The sequence below is a fragment of the Aotus nancymaae genome, unplaced genomic scaffold (genome assembly GCF_030222135.1).
Source record: "Aotus nancymaae isolate 86718 unplaced genomic scaffold, 86718_ANA_hifiasm-v0.15.2.pri h1tg000075l, whole genome shotgun sequence".
In the NCBI taxonomy this organism is placed as follows: Eukaryota; Metazoa; Chordata; class Mammalia; order Primates; family Aotidae; genus Aotus; species Aotus nancymaae.
The window spans coordinates 751,970-772,067 of NW_026988490.1; the positions used below are offsets into that span (position 1 = coordinate 751,970).

Sequence of the window (20,098 nt, forward strand, 5' to 3'; positions counted from 1 at the left end):
CTGCTCTTTCTTCATAATAGAATGGCTGTAACATATCATTTTACAGACAGATTTTATTAGTTCTTACTGATGACATAAAGTTTGCTTCTAACCTTTTCTCATTTTCCCAACTGTTCTCTCAGGTGATGACTGAAAAAGGGGAGCTGTGCCACTATTTGTACCATCATCTTCACCAAAATCAAAAATACTTTTTATGATGTTTGGAGACACTCTTCATGTTTGTTTCAGTGGACTCTCCTTTGCAGATCTAAAAAATTGAGAAAACTCATTTTTGGAAAGTATCCTATAGAGTTATCATTGAAGTGAATTTTAAGTAGGCACGATGATTATTTTCATGGTTGCTGTTGGACCATATCTCAGGAGCTGGAATGACAGACGTTATTGAACAAAGAAAGCAGGATAGTTGAATTAAAAAGACTTCATCTCAGTGCTTTCATAAGTATGAAGGGCGTAATTTTCGCTAATCACAGGGTAAATATAAAACGGATTCATTAAATTCACAGGACATAGTAATTGTGTGAAATATAGTATTTTTACTTAAATGCTTTTTGTCTGTTTCTACCCCCCAGTCTATTATTTTATAAAGTAGTTGATGCATAAGTGGTGTTTTGGGGATGATATATTACTTAACACATTTTCGATGTAGTAAACGTGTATGTATGTGTGTGGGTGTGTAGCTAACTACTTTGTTGGAGTGTTTCCTATCGTTCGGAATTGCTGGGGCCAAGTTTATGCAAAAAATATACATTTTTGAGTAAACTTCCCATGACTAGAGTAAGTTTCTCCAGTACTTGCAAATCCTTCATTTCCTAAAGCTGTACAAACATCAGATAATCAATATTTGTAAGGATCGATAATGTAGTTTATAATGACATTACTTTGTCAGCTCTTCTGTTAACTGTATCATCATATAGCCTATAACTCATTTGTGCTATTCCATTTTCCTCTGTTCCTTTTATTTTCACTTCTCTTGTAATGTTAGTCTCTTTGTACTGATATCTGAAGAGTTCATTTATCAGTAACCATGTTAATATATTGTCTAGAATTGCAAATATGTTTTTTCTCATTCATTTTACTGTGGTGGTTTATTTTTTGGTTATGCAGAAGTCGTATATTGAAATATGAAAATATAATCTTGTTCTGTTTTATGGCTTTGGAATTTTGTGGGTTTTTTTTAACATGTTTAAGTTAGTATCATTTATTTGTATTGCCTTCTGTTTCATCAGTTATTTTGTCATTTGTTTCTCCATTAATCATCGTTCTGTTAATGAGTGCATTAAATACCACTTTGATGGGTGTAGTTGTCTCTGAAGTTCTACCATAATCATAAAGAAAATTTCCACATAACGATTGGCTACATATCTGTTAACTTGCCTTACTTACCATCTTATTGACACTTTAATAATTGCTAATGATTTATACTGTCTCATATAGTCCATTGAGTTTTCATTTCTCTTCTTTTCCAGAATATTCTGTCTATACTTGCATTTTTTTCTGTCCTTTGATGCTTACAATTATTTTTGCAAGTTGAAAAAAAATGCAGTATTTCATTTGCAACAAATTTAATAGATTAATTAGGAAAGAATAGATGTCTTTAAAATTGAGTCTTCTATCCAACCGCAAGGTAGGTCTTTCTATTTTTAATGGAATAATAATTTGAGGCTATAGCCGGTGTAGTTTTTTTAAAAAATATTTTTTAATACTAGACATTTTTTAGGTATTCGTTAATTGAGTGATTTGGATCACTTATTCAGCTTACCTGATTGATACATGAAAACGTTTTTTGTATGTCTTTTCTAGTAGTCTTTCACTGAATTTCTAAAATTAGGACTTTGTTTAGCAATTTGTCATTTTAATTATCTTGATAAAGTTCATTAGTAAGTACTTCTAGGATATATGAAAGTAGAAAGTACACTTGGCAATTGAACTGTTAATTGCAGTTCCCTTGGATCATGGTTGTTTAATCTCTTACTTCATAGGGGGCTTAAAAAGCCATAAACAAAGATATATAAACTGAACATATAGCTAAAGCATTAAATTTTAAAAATCAATTAATATTGATTGTTAAGTTAGTTAATTACAAATATTTAATAAGATAATGAGGTGGTACATGTCGAAGTAATTCAAACTTCAAACAAAAATGCCAAAAATACACATTCATGAAAATTGGAAAATTTAAAAATATTTACAACCATTTTTAAGTTAAAATGTAAAACATCACCATGTTATCTTTAATTATGTATCTTAACACATACCAAAGGTTTCAGTCTTATGTGATGTCACAACTTTTCCAAATTTGTCATTTTATTTTTACTGCACTTAATGTTATGTTAATAAAACTCATAGGGGGCTTAAAAAGCCATAAACAAAGGTATATAAACTAAACATACAGCTAAGGCGTTAAGTTTAAAAATTCAAATGATATTGACTTATGTTAGTTAATTACAAATATTCAAAAAGATAATGAGACGGTACATGTTGAAGGAATTCAACCTTCAAATAATGCCAAAAATAACACATTAATGAAAATTGGAAAATTTAAAATTATTTATAACCATTTTTGAAGCTAAAATGTAAAAAGTCACGAAGTTATCTATAATTATATATCTTACACATACTAAGTATATAAAGTGCTTAGCCATATGAAAGGATTCTTAGATATGCTGATAAAAATAATGACAATTGAAAATACAAATAAGTTATAATTAATTTCTCTACATGATCAACATGGAGAAACCCCATCTCTACTAAAAATACTTGTGATAAATGGTTACTTGGAACTAAAACTATTTTAGTTTTAACTAAAAATACTTAACTAAAAATTTTTAAAGTTTTTTCCTCTCATCTTTTACCCATCTCCACTGTGTGTGTGTGTGTGTGTGTGTGTGTGTGTGTGTTTGTGTAGAAAGGGTAAAGATTCTGAGCTGGAGCTGTGTATCACTCGTCAGTTTTTATGAGGTAGTGACTATATAACATGCACGAACAGTGAGCAACTGAGAAATCTGCAAACATGTTCATAGTAGTATTCCTTGATAATCATTTTTGAGGTGAGTAATAATGCCATTTCTATGTTTTTTTCTCCTCTATGTGCCATGTCTGTTGTTTATTTGTCTAGTAATCTTTAAAGCCACACTTTTATTTTAACATGAGACATTGAAGTATTATTGAAGAAGCTGATGATAGCCCAGGGCCTTAAATAAATGTCTTGTTTTTTTGTGTTCAATGTATTTATTTATGGGCGTGTATACATATTCCAGGGTGTTCTAGTTCCTCAGGGACAATCTGCATGGTAGAGAAATATTTTGTTCATTCTATATTATGAGTCAATTTCTAATATGATCTACAGCTAGACATTTTGATTGTCACTTGTGAGTGAAAAATAGGAAGACTTTGTAAAGATCAGGAATGGAGCAGTTAACTTGATTAGGTATCACAGACTTCTAATGTCCTGGAACAGAAGATCTGTAAGTTGATCCAATTACATGAGAAATAGAAAGTATAATAAAGTTATCTGCACCGGGCGCGGTGGCTCAAGCCTGTAATCCCAGCACTTTGGGAGGCCGAGGTGGGTGAATCACGAGGTCAAGAGCTCGAGACCATCCTGGTCAACGTGGTGAAACCCCGTCTCTACTAAAAATACAAAAATTAGCTGGGATGGTGGCGCGTGCTTGTAATCCCAGGTACTCAGGAGGCTGAGGCAGGAGAATTGCCTGAACCCAGGAGGCGGAGGTTGCGGTGAGCCGAGGTTGCGCCATTGCACTCCAGCCTGGGTAACAAGAGTGAAACTCTGTCTCAAAAAAAAAAAAAAAAAATCTGCAATCATGGAGGTTATTGTTACCCAAATGGATAAGGAGCTATATTCATCTCTCATGTTGTATAACAGCATGAAGAATTTAAAATGAATTACTACAGACATTACAGAAATTCAGAAAATTAATTTCTCTAATTTTGAGGATATTACTGATGATAAAATTGTAGAAGCAAGAAGAAACACAAAGACTGATAGTTTTATTAATGTAACAAGTGAAGAATGAAATGACAAAGTTGAAAAAGTTGTGATATCACTTAAGAAGACAGAAACCTTTGGTATGTGTAAGATATATAATTAAAAATACCAGTTAATAGAACACAGTCCCCCACTACCACAAACTATGCAGTCAAGTTTCCTACATTTGAGAGGGAAAATATCAGTTCATAGGAATAATGACATGAACCCATAGTTCAGTGTTAACCGTATAAAAGGGTTCTTAGATTTGCTCATAAGAATAATCACTTGAAAAATACAACTAAGATATAATTAATTTCTCTACTATTAGATTAGAAAAGTCCAGAAGTTTGGCAACATTTTTTCAGCAACACGTAGGGAAAATCAGATGTTGCTGCTCACTGTGTAAAATACAAGACATGGGTAAGAATTTGATATTTTGTAAGTGTATATCATCTGTGGCAAATCCATAGTTCATCTCCTAAGGACATGTAGCAGTAAGGAGGATTGATGGATGTTTGTATACCACTATGAGATAATTTCTTGGATATAATGTATAAATAGGGGAGAGGTAGGCTATAGGAAGTAAAAATAGAAATACGGTTCCCTGTAACAGATAACCATGTTTGTTTATGATGCCCTGGCTGGTAACTGAAATTGTACTGGGGTTTCAACAGAGTTTTGTCATAATGGGATGACACGTGAGCTAATGAGTTGTGGAATACACAGGTCTTCATTGTGGAGTAAGTTACAAGTAAAACAATGAAAGGGGATTTCGTAATATCTTAGGAAAAACAGACATTCTTGATAAAGTTCCTTATATATGAATATAGCATTTTAAAATTATTGGAATAGTGAGTGAAGAAGCTTTCTCTGTGAGAGGAGCATCAGTTCTAAATATATCCCAGCCTCTTCTCTTCTGTTACTTTCTTTAGAAGGACTTGAGGTAGCTCCTGAGGGGATTTGGTCAAGGTGGTAAACTCCTGAGGAGTAGGCCAGGGCTCTCTTCCACCTCCTGGGTTTAAGTGATTCTTCTGCCTCAGCCTCCTGAGTAGCTAGGATTAGAGGTGCCCACCACCATGTCTAGCTAATTTTTGTTTACTGAGGTTGGCCAGGCTAGTCTCAAGCTCCTGACCTCAGAAGATCCGCCCACCTCAGCCTCCCAAAGTGCTGGGATTACAGGCGTGAGCCATTGTGCCTGATCTCAGTGAAATTTTCTATTACCTAATTATGTGGATTTAATAACTAGTGGATGAAATTATGTGGAACTGGTGATTTAGAATAAAGACCAGAAAGATAAATACAATGACCTAATACACTTTGAGATACAATAGTGGATGCATGCAAAATTGGGTGTATTAAATAAGAAGTGGATAGAAAGTAGAATATGAGCAGATGGCTGGATGCAAGAACGGAGAATGCAAGTTTTAAAAACCAGTTGATTGTATGTATGGATATGTGCAACAGTGGAATCATTTAGTCAAGGTGCAGATGGTTATATGCCTAGGTGTTAGAATTGGAATGGATTGAAAATGAAATGGTATATGCATAAATCTTTAGATTAATGAATACAAGTATGGTTAGCTAGACTCTTCAGTAAATGTAGGGATCAAGATACGAATACATTGATTGCATGGGTGTGATAGCTGCATGTTTGATGGTTTTAGAGTGGCTTAATAAGTTGATTCACAAGGTGATGGTGCAGCAATTTGATGACTATGACAATGGGCTGATGAAAGAGTCACATGTAAAGTTGATGAGAAAGATGGACATTTGAAAGAATGGTATATTTTCATGGACAAATTCATTATGAAATTATAAAAGATTTGTTTTTGCGTTCTCAACATGGTAGTAAATAAGCAACAACAAACCACAGTGAGTTCACAAATTATTTTAATCAGTGATCTTTCAACAATTTAATAATTTGGCGACTTTTGGAGGTTGAGGAATGAGAGAACTTTACCTTCTGTACATTAACTCGTCATATGTCACAATTTCCCCATATTTTTCACAGTTATAGCTGAGGTGGTACCAGTTAAAGAAGTGAGATCTTCTTCACTGACTGAAATTTGCATATCAATCCAAATGATTGTGCTTATTTACTGTTTTTGTAGACTTCATTCTTCAAAAGTGCTGGTAAGAATCAGTAACCCTGGTCTACTGTTTATTTTTGACCAGTTTGATGTGAATCTAATTTGTAATATTTTAAAATCCAAAACCACACATGAATTTCATAAAACACAAGGTCGTGAATTTGTGGAGTGATTATCAGGTGAATTAAAAGAGATAAAAGTGCTCTTAAATTTTGGTGCAGTTTTGACCTGTAGTATATGCAGGTTTTGATTTACTACTCTTACCTGCTCTCAACATAGTATGTGATGTTATCTGGACTGAGACTGTTAACTTTTTATCCATATACTCAGTAAATTTTATATTATCTCAGTAAATTTTGCTGAATGAATGCTTTGGAATAAATTCTTCAGCTAGAGGGAGATAAGAGAATCTGGCAGCTAGTGGGAAAATAAGGAAAATGGATGAGCTATTAAAGATGAGTCCTTAGGAATCAGAATTTGCTGTAAATATTATGGGTTATAATGAGAGTAGAGCATCAGGTTTAGTTTTAGTTTGAAGTGCATGATTTAGGATATCATCAGTGAATAGGTAAGGTGTGCCGATAGGAGTTAAGAGATATTTCAGCATTGAAGCAGTAAAGGTAGCGTCTTAACACCCTTTTATTTGATGAGTGAATGAGAAATTTGCAAATACTTTCCAACATTCCTGTTTTTTTTTTCACAAGCGTCTTTCATAATCAAGGAGGACAAAGACCTTTCTTGCAGGTAAAATCGTTAAGAACTATATTCTGATTTTGAAACTGTTCTCTTTGCTATGTTGATGATATATTAGATTCTTATTTGAGTTATTTGAAATTAAATTTTTCAGAAAACCTATTTTGTGGTTATGTGATTATTTTGAGTTGGTATTTTAATCAAGGACTTCATTGTAAACTTGTTAATAAACAACATTTGATGAAATCAGGCATTTTCTTGATGTTAGTACCACTAGAAGTTGCACAAGAAGCATACAGGGAAGCAAGGAGAACTGATGTGGATAATGGGAGTTGGTTTGTTGAAAGATCTTAATACAATACTATGGAATACAGAGAGTATCTCATTCGTATTTCCTTATATTGTGTCTTTTAAAAAAATTCTTAACCCCTAAACTGGTATATAAATCAGAATAAAAAAACTACACAGGAAATGCTGGTTCAAAGAATGAATAGGTGGTTGGTTGGGTTGAAAATAATTTGGAATAGGTATTAGGTATTTAAATCACAAGAAAAAAGTGTGCAGAGGAAGGAAGGAGAATGGCAGCTTTATCATTTGCATACAGTAAGTATGCCTGGATTTGGAGGGTTTGGATTATTCCACACCAGATTGTAGGAGTTTAGTTTTATAGAGCGTTGTTTGACTTGAAGATAATGCTTTTTTTCACTAGGCATGGCTGCGTCATAACTTGTTATTTCTTTGCATTTGCAATATCTTCTTTTGTACTCTCAGGTGGTGACCATGTGGATAATAGGATTATAGACAAATGGTGCTATCTACAGCATCATCCAAATGCTGTTGTTATTGCTTCTTTCTGGGATCTTCTTGCATCTTTGCTTCTCAAGGGGCACAACTTTTAAAAGTATGTCCAGGAATAGAAGTGACCTGCTTTTTGGCAAGTAATTGCCTGGAATGTTGTTATGTACTTCTCTATGCTCTCAATATATTTCATGCTTACCTCTATTTTTGTATATTAACTCATTGTATTTCATTGTGTTTTTTAAATTTGTATTTTACTTTATGAATGGAAGTAAGGTTTGTATATGGTAATATAATTAATTCAACCCAGTGGACATGTTAATCATTGTCCAGATGATAGCAAGTCTTTTTCAGAAGCAGAGGGCCTTGGCGTGTCAGTGATTTTTTTTTTTTCCCCCCATTTGTAAGATACTTTTTTCCTCATTTGAATCAGGAGCCCACAGTTTTTGGACAAGTCTTAAGTGAGATTTTAAGCATTATCTGGATTATACCTTCTGTAGTACCATTTTTGTTAGATGTAGTATATGTCATTCTCGATCAAGATCTGAGATTGACTGTAGTTCACCTCTTTCCAAGTACACAAATTTGGATGACATAACAACTGGGAGTGTATTGGAGAGGGAGATCCTTACACTGCCATTTGGAGCCATTGTGATACCATCTTGTAGAACATGTGGTGCAGTCATTTTCTTGGTATTACCAGGTTTCTTTGGTGTTGGAATAAAAATCTCAGTGTACCAAAGAGATTTCCTTTTTATCCACATTACCGTGGTTTTCCTTTGCTTTCTGCTTAACGTAAGTGGGCTTAATATAAAATAGTGTTTATTTGGTGTTGCAATTGTCTACCTCTGTAATATATGCTGTGCTATCCACTGGGGAACTGCTCACTATATTGCCAAACCTATCTCAATAGGTTTATACAAGGAAGGCATCCAATAATATTACCTCTCTAGACCAGAGTCAGAAATAACAAACAATTGCTAGAATTTTAAGAGTTATGTAGTCAATCCCATTGATGTCAGTTAATCCTACCAACAGAAGATTTAACGGTTTAAAAATCTCATAAGTGTGTACTGCCATCAGTATACACCAAAATCATACTATATTATTTTGTACGCCAAAGTACAAGTATGCCAAAATCATACTATATTATTTTGTTCATTGTCAGCTAGATCTTGAGGTAGAACTTGAGTTCCTTTTTGCAATACTCATTTGTTTTACTTGCACAGAAGATGCTTTTGTACTTCCAAAGCTAACTTATCCCATAATATTTCTCGTGTTAATATTTTTCAAGTTCATGATGCTGTTCTGGATGTAAGAATATCAGTGTCCTAATCACACACCTTTCCATTATCTGAAACATGATACAAAGTTTTATAGTCTGTATAACAATATACAAAGGTCAGCAAACTTTGTAAAAGAGCAGACTGTATAATCCATACTGTTGAAACTACTCAACATCGCCATTATAATGTGAAATTAGCTATAACCAATTAATAAACAAATGGATATGGCTGTGTTTTAGAAAAACTTATTTACAAAAATGTGTTAGACCAGATTTGGACCATAGGATGCAGTTTTCTAACCTCTGGCTTATAGCAGTTTATTTTAATCCTGGGTAAGGTGGATATACATGTAAAGCAGAAGCGAGAAAATGTATTCCATCCCATGTCATTTTTCTGAATACTCAACATAGGAAGTTAAACTAAAGCATAGGGCAGACATGTAGACAAGTAGACACTTTAAGCCTTTGAATTCTTGGCTCTTAAAGCCAGGTTGACGGTTCTGTGGTTGTGTGTTTTTATTCTTTTATATCTCCTTTTTGCTTAGGCTTGGCACCAAGTTCATTGAAGCAGGGCCACCAAGAATGAGTGAGTCATTCAGTGATATAACGCAAGCTGTGGTCATTTACCTACTATCTTCCAATCCTACTTCCTAGATTTGATAATAGCCATTTGTAGTATAGTTATTAGTAACTTTTCTAAACTTACATAACTATGTGGAATTCATTTACAAATGTGTGATTATTATGATAGATGTTATTTTGTAAATTTCAGGTTTCTTTAATATAGCATGGACATGTTTCCAAATCAAATATAGCTTACCCACAGACTTTTTATTGGATGTAAAGTATGTATTACAGTGGGTGAATCCATTTCTCTATTTTGGGAAAGCAGGTTAATTTTTTGTTTGCTTTGTTGACACATATAATGTTGCATTAGAATATACTACTTCTTCAGGATAGCTGTCTTGGTGTTGCATTGTTGGGTCATCACTGTTGTTTCAGTTAGATGCTATGAAACTTAAAAGTGTTGTCCTCTGCTACCACAGAGCAGTGTTGTAATGGAAATGACAATTTTCATAAAAACTTGTGTACAACGGGTATTAAGAATTCCTTAGGCTGGGCATGGTACCTCACACCTATAATCCCAACACTTTGGGAGGCCAAGGAGGCTGGATCACCTGAGGTCAGGAGTTCCAGACCATCCTGACCAATATGGTGTAACCCCACCTCCACTAAATACAAAAAAAATTAACTTGGGAGGCTGAAGCAGGAGAATCACTTGAACCCAGGAGTTGCAGTGAGCTGAGATTATGCCATTGCACTCCATCCTGGGCAACAAGAGTGACACTCGATCTCAAAAGAAAAGACTTATTTAAATTTTTAGTCAATCTAATAGGTGAAAATGGTATTTTAACATAAGTTTGATTTAAAAAGTTAATGGCCATGGGTAAAGAAGAAGCAAATAGTGAGGCATGATTTATAAGATAAGGTAGTACTGCATTTTTTCTCTACTCCCCCCACAAATCTCATTTACCTGAGCTAGAAATTACTAACATTTTCTAAATTCAATGCTTCTTGGAGGTTCATAAACTCCCTATGCATACCATATACCAGCGTTTTTCTGACTTTGTATTGTTGAAATAATTTTAGATTCAGAATTACAAGAATCACATGGAGCAACCTGATGCACGCTTCACCCAGATTGACTTGTTATTCTGAGTTGTTGTGTTTTCTACTAACTATTCTGCCTCTCTCCTCACTCCACGTGTTTATACATAGCATTATGATTTTATGAACTATTTGTGAGTGAGTTGCTGACATTATCTTCCTTTAACCCAAAACACTTCAGCATTTACTTTCTAAGAGCCTGAGCATCTTATATTGACTTTGGTAAGTCATGAAATGTCTTACTAGTATAAAAGTATGACAATATACTGTCCATATTCACATTTTACTCATTTTTTCCAGAGATGTTCTTTATAGCAGTTTCTCCCCTTCTACAGCATCCCGAAAAGGACCTGCTGTTGCATTCAGGTGTCATGTCTCTTTAGACTTGTTTAATCTGAAACAGCTTCCCAGACTTTGATCACATCAGTATTCTTAAAAAGTAGTAGGTAATAGTTTTTAAGGAGATACCTCAGATTTTGAAATTTGTGTTTCCTCATGAAAAGTTTTAAGATACTCATTTTGGGCATAAATATTTAAGTATTTTCAGTGTTCCTCAGTGAATCATATCAGGTGACAAATGTCACTTGTCCACTTTGAAACACTTTGATCTCTTGGTTCAGTTGGTGTCCACTGGAGTTTTTTTACTTTAGTTAACATTCCTTCGTAATTAATTTGTAACTGTACTGATATTCTATTTTTCATTCAACTTTCACATAGTAGTTTTAGTACTCACAGATGACTTTTACCTGAATCAGTGATGATTAAAAAAAAACTGTATTATTGCTTATATGCATTATTTAGCGTCTTGTACTGTAAGGAAGAGTTTGTATATGATGGCCTGTCAGAACAGTCCAGCAGTGTGTTTTATCAACTGAAAATTCTGAAAGAAAGAATAAGGCGGTGATCTATATGAGAAGATAGAGAGGTCTTCCAGTGGGAGCAGAGTAACATAGTACAAGGAAAGCCAAGGAGAAGATTGTTGCCTTTTATTCTTCCTTACATTTGTTGAGGTTCACTGCTCACTGATAAACTATTTCCCCGAAAAATTCAAGCCTCTGACTCTTCTGAGTCAGAAGATTTATCTAATAAAGTTATTAGATATCTAATATAGTTATTTATCTAATAAAGTTAATTTCAAGACAAAACTGTACAATTGGTTTAAAAAAACCACTCATTTATTTGATGGTTTGAAATATTCTCTGCTACATTATTGTACCTCATTTGTCACCTTGCAAATACGACAATCATGTTGTCTTAATTATTCCACAGATAATTTAATTCTAAAATTGATTTATTATTTATCTTCAGGAGGGAATTAGAGATTTTTAAAATGTCATCACTCCTGTCTCATTCAGCCATTTGCAAGGTTTAGTGAGTGTTCTCCCCAAGTCCTTGGACAAGAATGCCTTGTTCAATGGCTTTATTTTACTCATAATTAACATGCCAACTGCTTTGGAGTTTTTTAAATTAACATTTTTTATTTCTGTGGTACTTAGTTTTCTATATTTTTACATATTAAAATAAGTTTGGTAGGATAAAGATCACTGTGGTTAATATAAATACTTAAACCAGAAGTAGAAGTAAGAAGTTACATTACGTAAGTTGTACATAGGTGTTACATTAGGTTGTGTTACATGAAAGTATTACAAAGTCCTGGGATTTGGCGGTGTCTTTTGAAATCCTTGCCAGTTCTACTTGATAAAGTATTTAATGATTCTATATGAGGTGAGAGGAGGACTGAATCAGGAATTCTTACCATTTAGACCTCAACGACTGCTAGGGAGGGTTGGTTTTCTCTGAGTGCGTGATTTAAAAAAATCTATTTTGCTGGTTTTAGATCCTTATTAAAGTCACAGATTAAGATTTTTATGTTTAAGTAGGAAACTTGAGTTGAGGGGAATTTGGAGAGAGAGAGAATACTTAATGGCTATGGGAAAGGATGAGATCTAGAGATAGAATGTATTTGAGAGTAGGACATGTCTGAGACCATGCTTTGGATGCTCTAGCATTTAGATATTGAGAAAATGAGGAAGACCCGTTAAAGGAGGTTGTGGCTGGAGTCACTAGGTGAAAACCAAAGGGTTGTAATGTTCCTGAAGATACATGAAGAATGAGATTAAAAATTAATTAAAAATTAATGAGGTGGCAGTCGCTTTTGCATGCCATGAAAGACACAGTTCAATCTGGAAATTGAATATCATTGATTGTAGTGCTGCTATTATTGAAAAGGCCATATCAAAGAATAACCTGTGAGTTAATGGTCTCTACTATAATTAGGTTACCACTGTTAGCCCAGCACAGACACATGCTGATACCTGTGAGTTGCTTTCATCAATGAATGTGTGAAGATACATCCCAGTTTCACGATGTTAGATCCTCTTCATCATTCCACATGTGTGTACAAGATAATACTTGATGTTTTCATTACATCCTTTTAGTCTTCTAACAACAATCCTTAATGTAACTTTACCATTGGAGTTTCCACTTGTAGTGTCACTATCTGTACTTGCATTCATTCTCCAAAGTAGAGTATTCATTAAGGCAGGATTGCATTTCAGATATTCTGGCTTGTGTCAGACATTTAGCAAAGATTGTTGAGGAAAGGAATGGATGAAGGGGTCAGCTGAAAGAAAAAGTAACAACCTGATGATAGATAAGAGAAAAAGGAATGAAGAAAGGATGGTGCTAGGAATCAAGGGAGTAAGCAAGATAGTATGTACAGAAGGTAGAATTTTTGAAGAAAATTGTAGGGCAAGGGCAAGGTATGTTGAATCTACACTTAAAATACAATAACATCACCAAAGTCAAAGTGGGGCACAGTGGCTCACCCCTGTAATCCCAGCACTTAGGGAAGCCAAGGTGGGCGGATCACCTGAGGGCAGGAGTTTGAGACCATCCTGGCCAACGTGGTGAAACACCGTCTCTAGTAAAAATAGAAAAATTAGGTGAGCAGGGTGGCAGGCACCTGTAATCCCAGTTACTCAAGAGGCTGAGGCAAGAGAATCCCTTGAAACTGGGAGGCAGAGGTTGCAGTGAGCTATCATGCCACTGCCCTCCAGCCTGGGCAACAAGAGCAAAACTCCATCTCAAAAAAAAGCAAAAAACCCAGAAACAAAAAAAAAACAAACAAAAAACGCCATCATTAATGTCAGGGAGAAAGTACCACTATGGAGGATGTTCTTTTCCAGCTTAATCTGAAGAAGGTACTGACAAGATCCTTGCACAGTGTCATTCCGTAACTAATGGGTTAGATATGAGTCTGTAGAAAATTGTTTGTCCAACGTAATTTAGGTCTCTTAACATTTCACTTACCAAATTTCATTTTATTCATTCATTTTGTGTCTAACAGACTATAAATAATGAGCTCCTATTGACAGGGATATTTTCCTCTTGATACTTAGCTTTCCTTGACCTTACAGAGCCTTGCATGTAGCAGATACTTAATTTAATAATGGGTTGTCTAAGATGGATGAGTGAAATTTTGATGAATGAGCCCCAGTCACCTGACAGGTGAGTAAAACAATTTATAGAGACGTAATATGAGGTAGTTGCTTCACACCTTTTTGAGACTGTTATGGCGTGACTGAGGAAATCATAGATTCTGTAGACTATGTTGAGTTGAATTGTGTAAGTATACATCCTACTATTAGTGAACTCAGCATCTACTATATTAGACTTTTTATGGGGAAAGTCTTTTGGGGTTTGGGTATAAATCCCCGTTGATGGTTGTGAAGTAATAGAATATAGCTCCTGCTTTCTTTCCTGCTTGTATCGCCTGTGCCATTAGTGTTCTCGTTTTCACTGTTTTCTGAAATGAAGACAGTCAAAGAGGAAGCCATATGCATGGTAGACTTTGTAATCTGGGAAAAGTCAACATATTTCATAGTATTACTCTTTGTGTGTGTTGTCAGTTCTTAGGTAGGATTCATTTTCTCCATATGAGAAATCTTCTACTATGTTTAAAAGATTTCATGGAGAATGGCTGTAGACAAGCCAATGATAGAATGGTAGAATATAGTCAGTGTCTAATGACTTTTGATCACAAGAGGGAATAAATACGATCTATGTAGCTGGCTTCAGTGTGACCACTGAGTGTTTCTGTAATTACAGTATTTATATTGCTGTACAGTAATACTTATTTCTGTGATCCAATTCATTTGTTTACTATTGGAATTCAAGGAGTGTTGAAGAAATGTCTACTGATTAATAACAGATGGGAACAGTATATGTGTCTTAATAAGACAATAAGGAAAACAAGACGAGTCTACTTTATCAGAGGCGAGAATTGCATCTCCTGCTTTTTGTTTATTTGTTTATTTTTACTCTCTGTTTGGATGGAAAATCTTCCTCCTTCTCTTTGTTTTGAGTTTTTGTGTATCGTTGCATGTGAGATGGGTCTGGATGCAGCATACCGATGGGTTTTGACTTTTTATCCAATTAGAATATATATAAGTTTAATACTGCCATTTGATGCTAGCTGGCTGTTTTGCCCATTAGTTGGTGTACATTTTTCATTGTGTTGATGCTCTTTGCTTTTTGATATATTTTTGGAAAAGCTGGTATCGGTTGTTCCTTTATGTGTATAATGCTGCTTTCAGAAGCTCTTGTAAAGCAGGTCTGGTGGTGGTGAAGTCTCTAAGTACTTGTTTGTTCGCAAAATATTTAATTTTTCCTTCGCTCATAAAGCTTAGTTTGGCTGGATATGAAGTTCTGGGTTGAAAGTTCTTTTCTTTAAGGATATTAAATATTGGTCCCCACTCTTTTCTGGCTTGCAGGGTTTCTGCTGAGAGATCTGTTTTAAGTCTGATAGGTTTCCCTTTATGGGTAACCTGACCTTTCTCTCTGGCTGCCCTTAGTATTTTCTCCTTCATTTCAACCCTAATAAATCTGGCAATTATGTGCCTTGGGGTTGGTCTTCTTGAAGAATATCTTTGTGGTGTTCTCTGTATTACCTGGAGTTGAATATTACCCTGCCTTGCTAGGTTGGGAAAGTTTTCCTGAATGATATCCTGAAGAGTATTTTCCAACTTGGATTCATTCTCTTTGTCACATTCAGGTACACCTATCAAACGTAAATTAGCTCTTTTCACATAGTCCCATATTTCCTGGAGACTTTGCTCATTCCTTTTCATCCTTTTTTCTCCAATCTTGTCTTCTTGTTTCATTTCACTGAGCTGGTCCTCGACTTCTGATATCCTTTCTTCTGCTTGATCAATTCGACTGTTTAAACTTGTGCATACTTCGCGAAGTTCTCGTGTTGTGTTTTTCAGCTCCATCAATTCACTTATATTCCTCTCTAAATTGTCCATTCTTGTTAGCATTTCGTCAAACCTTTTTTCAAGGTTCTTAGTTTCTTTGCATTGGTTAGAACAAGTTCTTTTAATTCACGGAAGTTTCTTATCACCCACATTTTGAAGCCTGCTTCTGTTATTGGAACACACTCGTTCTCCATTAAGCCTTGTTCCGTTACTGATGAGGAATTGCGATTCCCTGTAGAGGGAGAGGCATTCTGATTTTGAGTATTCTCTGCCTTTTTAGGCTGGTTTCTTCTCTTCATTATATATTTATCCCTCTGTCGTCTTTGTAATTACCGACTTTCTAACTAGGTCTCTGAGGGGACGTCCAACTTTTGATTCCCAGCGCTGAAATCTGAGCAATCCACTGCGCCGGACAAAACAGCGGTGTTAAGATTGATGTTGCTTTTCTGCCCGGGAATCTCCAGACTCTGCACCTAGAACTGCTGCGCTAAGGCGCCAGCAAAACCGCCGCACCGGCCACAAGAGTCGCTGTGGCAACCTGTGGGGCTCCTCCACTGGGAATCTCCTGGTCCGTGAGCAACAAATATTCGTCTGAAAGTGTGGCGTCCTCTCGTTCTCTGCGCTTTCACTGGGAACTAGGAGCCCGAGCTGCTAGTGATCAGCCATCTTGAATCTCTCCCTCAAGAAATGCTTTATCAGTAAGGAGCTGACCAAGTTGTTAGAAAGTGATGATTTCTAGAAGGATATTGAGACATTAGGCATATAGTCTTTCATTCTGGCTTGCATTCTGGCTTCTTACCAGCTGTTGTGAATGAGTTTGAGATTTTTTCTGCCATTATAAACTTTGGAAAGGTATTGCTGTTTGTTCAATTTGAAGTAGTATCATATCCACGAAAGCCTTGTTAAACTGTCATATGGATTCATGGTTCTCTTCGGTGATACATAGAATTCCTACCGACAGTCACCCAATATCACAATGAAGTGCAGGTTTGGCAAGAACATGTGAATAGATTCATGCTAAGATGGTACATTTGCACTGAGACCATTGATTCGTGGCAGGCAGACATGAAGTATCCTAGGATTGATCAATATCCCTTAATGTAAATAGCTGCATATAGACCTGTTTCTTAGGCTCCCCACTTGAAGCTCTTAAATAACGTGTTTATATCGTTATCATCACACTTTATGTTTTGTGTTCTGTGTTGTTTTCCCAAAATAAATATAACGAGCTCCTACTTGACAGGGGTCTTTTCTTTCTATTGTCCTTTGATAAAATGTCAAAGAATTTTGTTAAAGTTTGTTGAATAAAATTTGTGGTGGAGTGGGTGAGAGGTCATGAATGAGAGAATATAGAAATAATAGCAAATGTAATTTTCTGATAGTCACGCAGTATTCTTTTTGATATAATACGTAACATGTTACTATGTTATATTTAATGTATTATTTATCATATATATTACTATATCCTGTTGCTATATTTGTATAATTTGGGAATCTGCCCTATTTGACGATGTTAAAAAGAACATGAAATGTAGTGATTTCTTGATAAGATATAGAGGTGTGTGTTTGAACTCTTTAAGAATATAGTGATTTATTTTAAAAGAAATGATAGGGAAGGACCATAAAAATGTCTGAATTTGGGAAATTAGAAAAGGTTTTCTTTCTTGGGCTTTCCTATGTCTGTTCTATGTGAATGTTGTGTAATTCTCACTTTGCCACAGCTCCCTCTTTGCTGACCCTTCTTACCCCTGCAGAGAAGGGAGAGGGTCACCACCGATGATACTTTGAGTGTGTCTTCAGGTTTATTGGGAATGCAAGGGAAATAAGCTCTTACCAATGGCAGTAAAGAGCTAGTTGCTTTGTCACTTGCTACTACTTTTGTTTGACACTGCTTGAGAAATCTGAATGACTAGTTTCAAATCTGGATTCTCAGTCAGAATTTTTTTTTAATTTTTGAGGCAGAGTCTCACTCTTATCACCAGGCTAGAGTGCAGTGGCATGATCTTGGCTCACTGCGACCTCTGCCTCCCAGGTTCAAGCCATTCCCCTGCCTCAGCCTCTGGAGTAGCTGGGACTACAGGCATGCCCGTCTTTTTTTTTTTTTTTTTTTTTGTATTTTAGTAGAGATGTGGTTCCACCATGTTGGCCAGGACGGTGTCAGCCTCCTGTCAGTCAGAATCTTACCTTTATTCTAACATTGTTTTTTTCAAATCACTTATATTTACATAAATTTGGTTCATTCTTTCCTGAAGATCCAAGTTTCTTTCCATCTACCTGAAGAACTTTCTTTAGCACTTCTAGTACAGCAGGCCTGCTGATAATTTTTCTTTTAGTGTATGGTGATTATTTTTTATTCAACTGTGTCTTTTTTTTTAAGTCCTCTTCATTGAAATATGTACTAAATACAGAATTAGTGGGTTTTTTTTTTTTTTTTTTTGGCACTTCAAAGATAATCCACTGTTTTCTGGACTCCGTTGATATTTAAATCTTTATTTTTCTGTAATTTTTCTCTTTATGTAAACGTGCCATTTTTCTCTGACTCCTTCTAAGATATTCTTACTCTAAGATATCCTTAAGTATTGAGGCAGTTTTGATTATGATGTGACTCAGTGTGTGTGTTTTCTTTTATATACCTTGGTTGTTTGAGCTTCTTGAATCTGTACATGTTTTATGTTAAATTTGGGGGAATTTTTGCCATTTGAAATATAGCTTTTAAGATTCTTGCCCCAGGATACCAATTTTTACATATATATATGTATTAGACCTATTAATATTCTCTGGGTCCCTGACATTCTTTTTAAATCTTTTTTGTGTTTTTCACTTTGAACAATCTAATAATTTGTTTCCATCCTTGTTAACTCAATGTTCTATTTTTTCCAATCTGCTTTTAAGCCCATCCTATAAATTTTTTTATTTTTTAGTTCCAGAGATTGATTGCTTTTGTTTTTTTTTTTTTTAAAGACAGAATCTTTCTTTGTCACACAAGGTGGAGTGCAGTGGCACGATAATAGTTCACTGTAGCCCTGACCTCCTGGTCTCAAGTGATCCTCTCACCTTAGCCTACCTACTCCTGTAGTTCTACCTGTAGCTAGCACTACAGGTACATGCCATCTCGCTCAGCTAGTTTTTTATTTTTGTAGAGATGGGGTGGTTATGTTGCCCAAGCTGGTCTTGAACTCACAGGCTCAAGCAGTCTTCCTGCCTCAGCCTCATGAGCCCACATGCCCCCCCAACTGGTAATTTTTCTTTCTTTTTAAATATTATGTTGTATTTGATGTGCTGTCCATTTTCTGTTAGCGTATTTTTCTTCAACATAATGATAATGCTTTTTCAGAATTTTAACCTCAGGACTGCTTCCAGGTTAGCTTTATTGCCCTTTATCTTAAGTATAGGTTACAGTTTTCTTTCGTTGTATGTCAAGTAATTTTGGATTGTAACTGCAACTTTGAATATATTGTAGAAACTCTGAATTCTATTTTGTTCCTCTAAAACAATATTTCTCAGCTTCAGCACTATTGACATTTTGAACTGGGTTATTTTGTTTGTATTGTTGTGTGTGTTTTGCTTTTTGTTGTGTGCGTTTCGGGAGGGTGCTGTTGTGTATGCATTATGGGGTGCTGAGTATTAACCTTTGTCTCGGCTTACTACTTGTGAGTAGCATAACTTCTCCTCCTCCCACCTCCCCTGCCAAAATGCCTTCAGTCCTTTTGAAGTGCTGTTTTTTACAGTGTTAGGGCCAAAATCACCCATCCTTGCTCACTCTTTCTCATTGAGAGCTATGGGTATAAAGGGTATTCCTACTTTTCCCTATTTTTTTTTTTTTTTTGAGACAGTTTCGCTCCTGTTACCCAGGCTGGAGTGCAGTGGCGCAATCTTGGCTCACCGCAACCTCTGTCTCCTGGGTTCAAGCAATTCTCCTGCCTCAGCCTCCTGAGTAGCTGGGACTACAGGCATGCGCCATCATGCCCAGCTAATTTTTGTATTTTTAGTAGAGACGGGGTTTCACCATGTTGACCAGGATGGTCTCGATCTCTTGACCTCGTGATCCACCCGGCCTCCCAAAGTGCTGGGATTATAGGCGTGAGCTACCACGCCCGGCCTTCCCTATTTATTTTTAAGGCAAGCAGTTAACCTGGCTGGATTCAGACTCCAGCCTGCTCCATGTGCTTTGGGAAGCAGCCTACACTCTGTTCAATTTTTTCTTTTCATATTGGTTGTGCTATTTGGAGTCTGGCCTACATGATGGGCAGTTTACGGGTCAACCAAAGATTTCAGCAGAATTTATACACAGAATTTCATTCAGGCTTCCCCTGTCTGA

General features: G+C 35.6%; 1 protein-coding gene across 14 annotated transcripts in view; it reads left to right on the forward strand.

Annotated features, from left to right (window-relative positions):
- SNRPN (small nuclear ribonucleoprotein polypeptide N) overlaps positions 1-20,098 on the forward strand; it is a 50,404-nt gene that overhangs the window by 26,562 nt on the left and 3,744 nt on the right. For 7 of the 14 annotated variants that reach the window (XM_064367763.1, XM_064367762.1, XM_064367768.1 and 4 more), the window contains 5 exons: positions 123-471; positions 1,467-1,624; positions 6,000-6,121; positions 6,783-6,822; positions 7,543-7,672. The exons of 2 other annotated variants lie outside the window; for them this stretch is intronic. The gene's annotated coding sequence lies outside the window, so the exon portion shown is untranslated. Of the gene's footprint in view, positions 1-122; positions 1,297-1,466; positions 1,625-5,999; positions 6,122-6,782; positions 6,823-7,542; positions 7,673-9,399; positions 9,473-20,098 lie in introns of those variants that run through there. 5 more of the 14 variants (XM_064367764.1, XM_064367766.1, XM_064367772.1 and 2 more) reach the window with 5 other exon arrangements.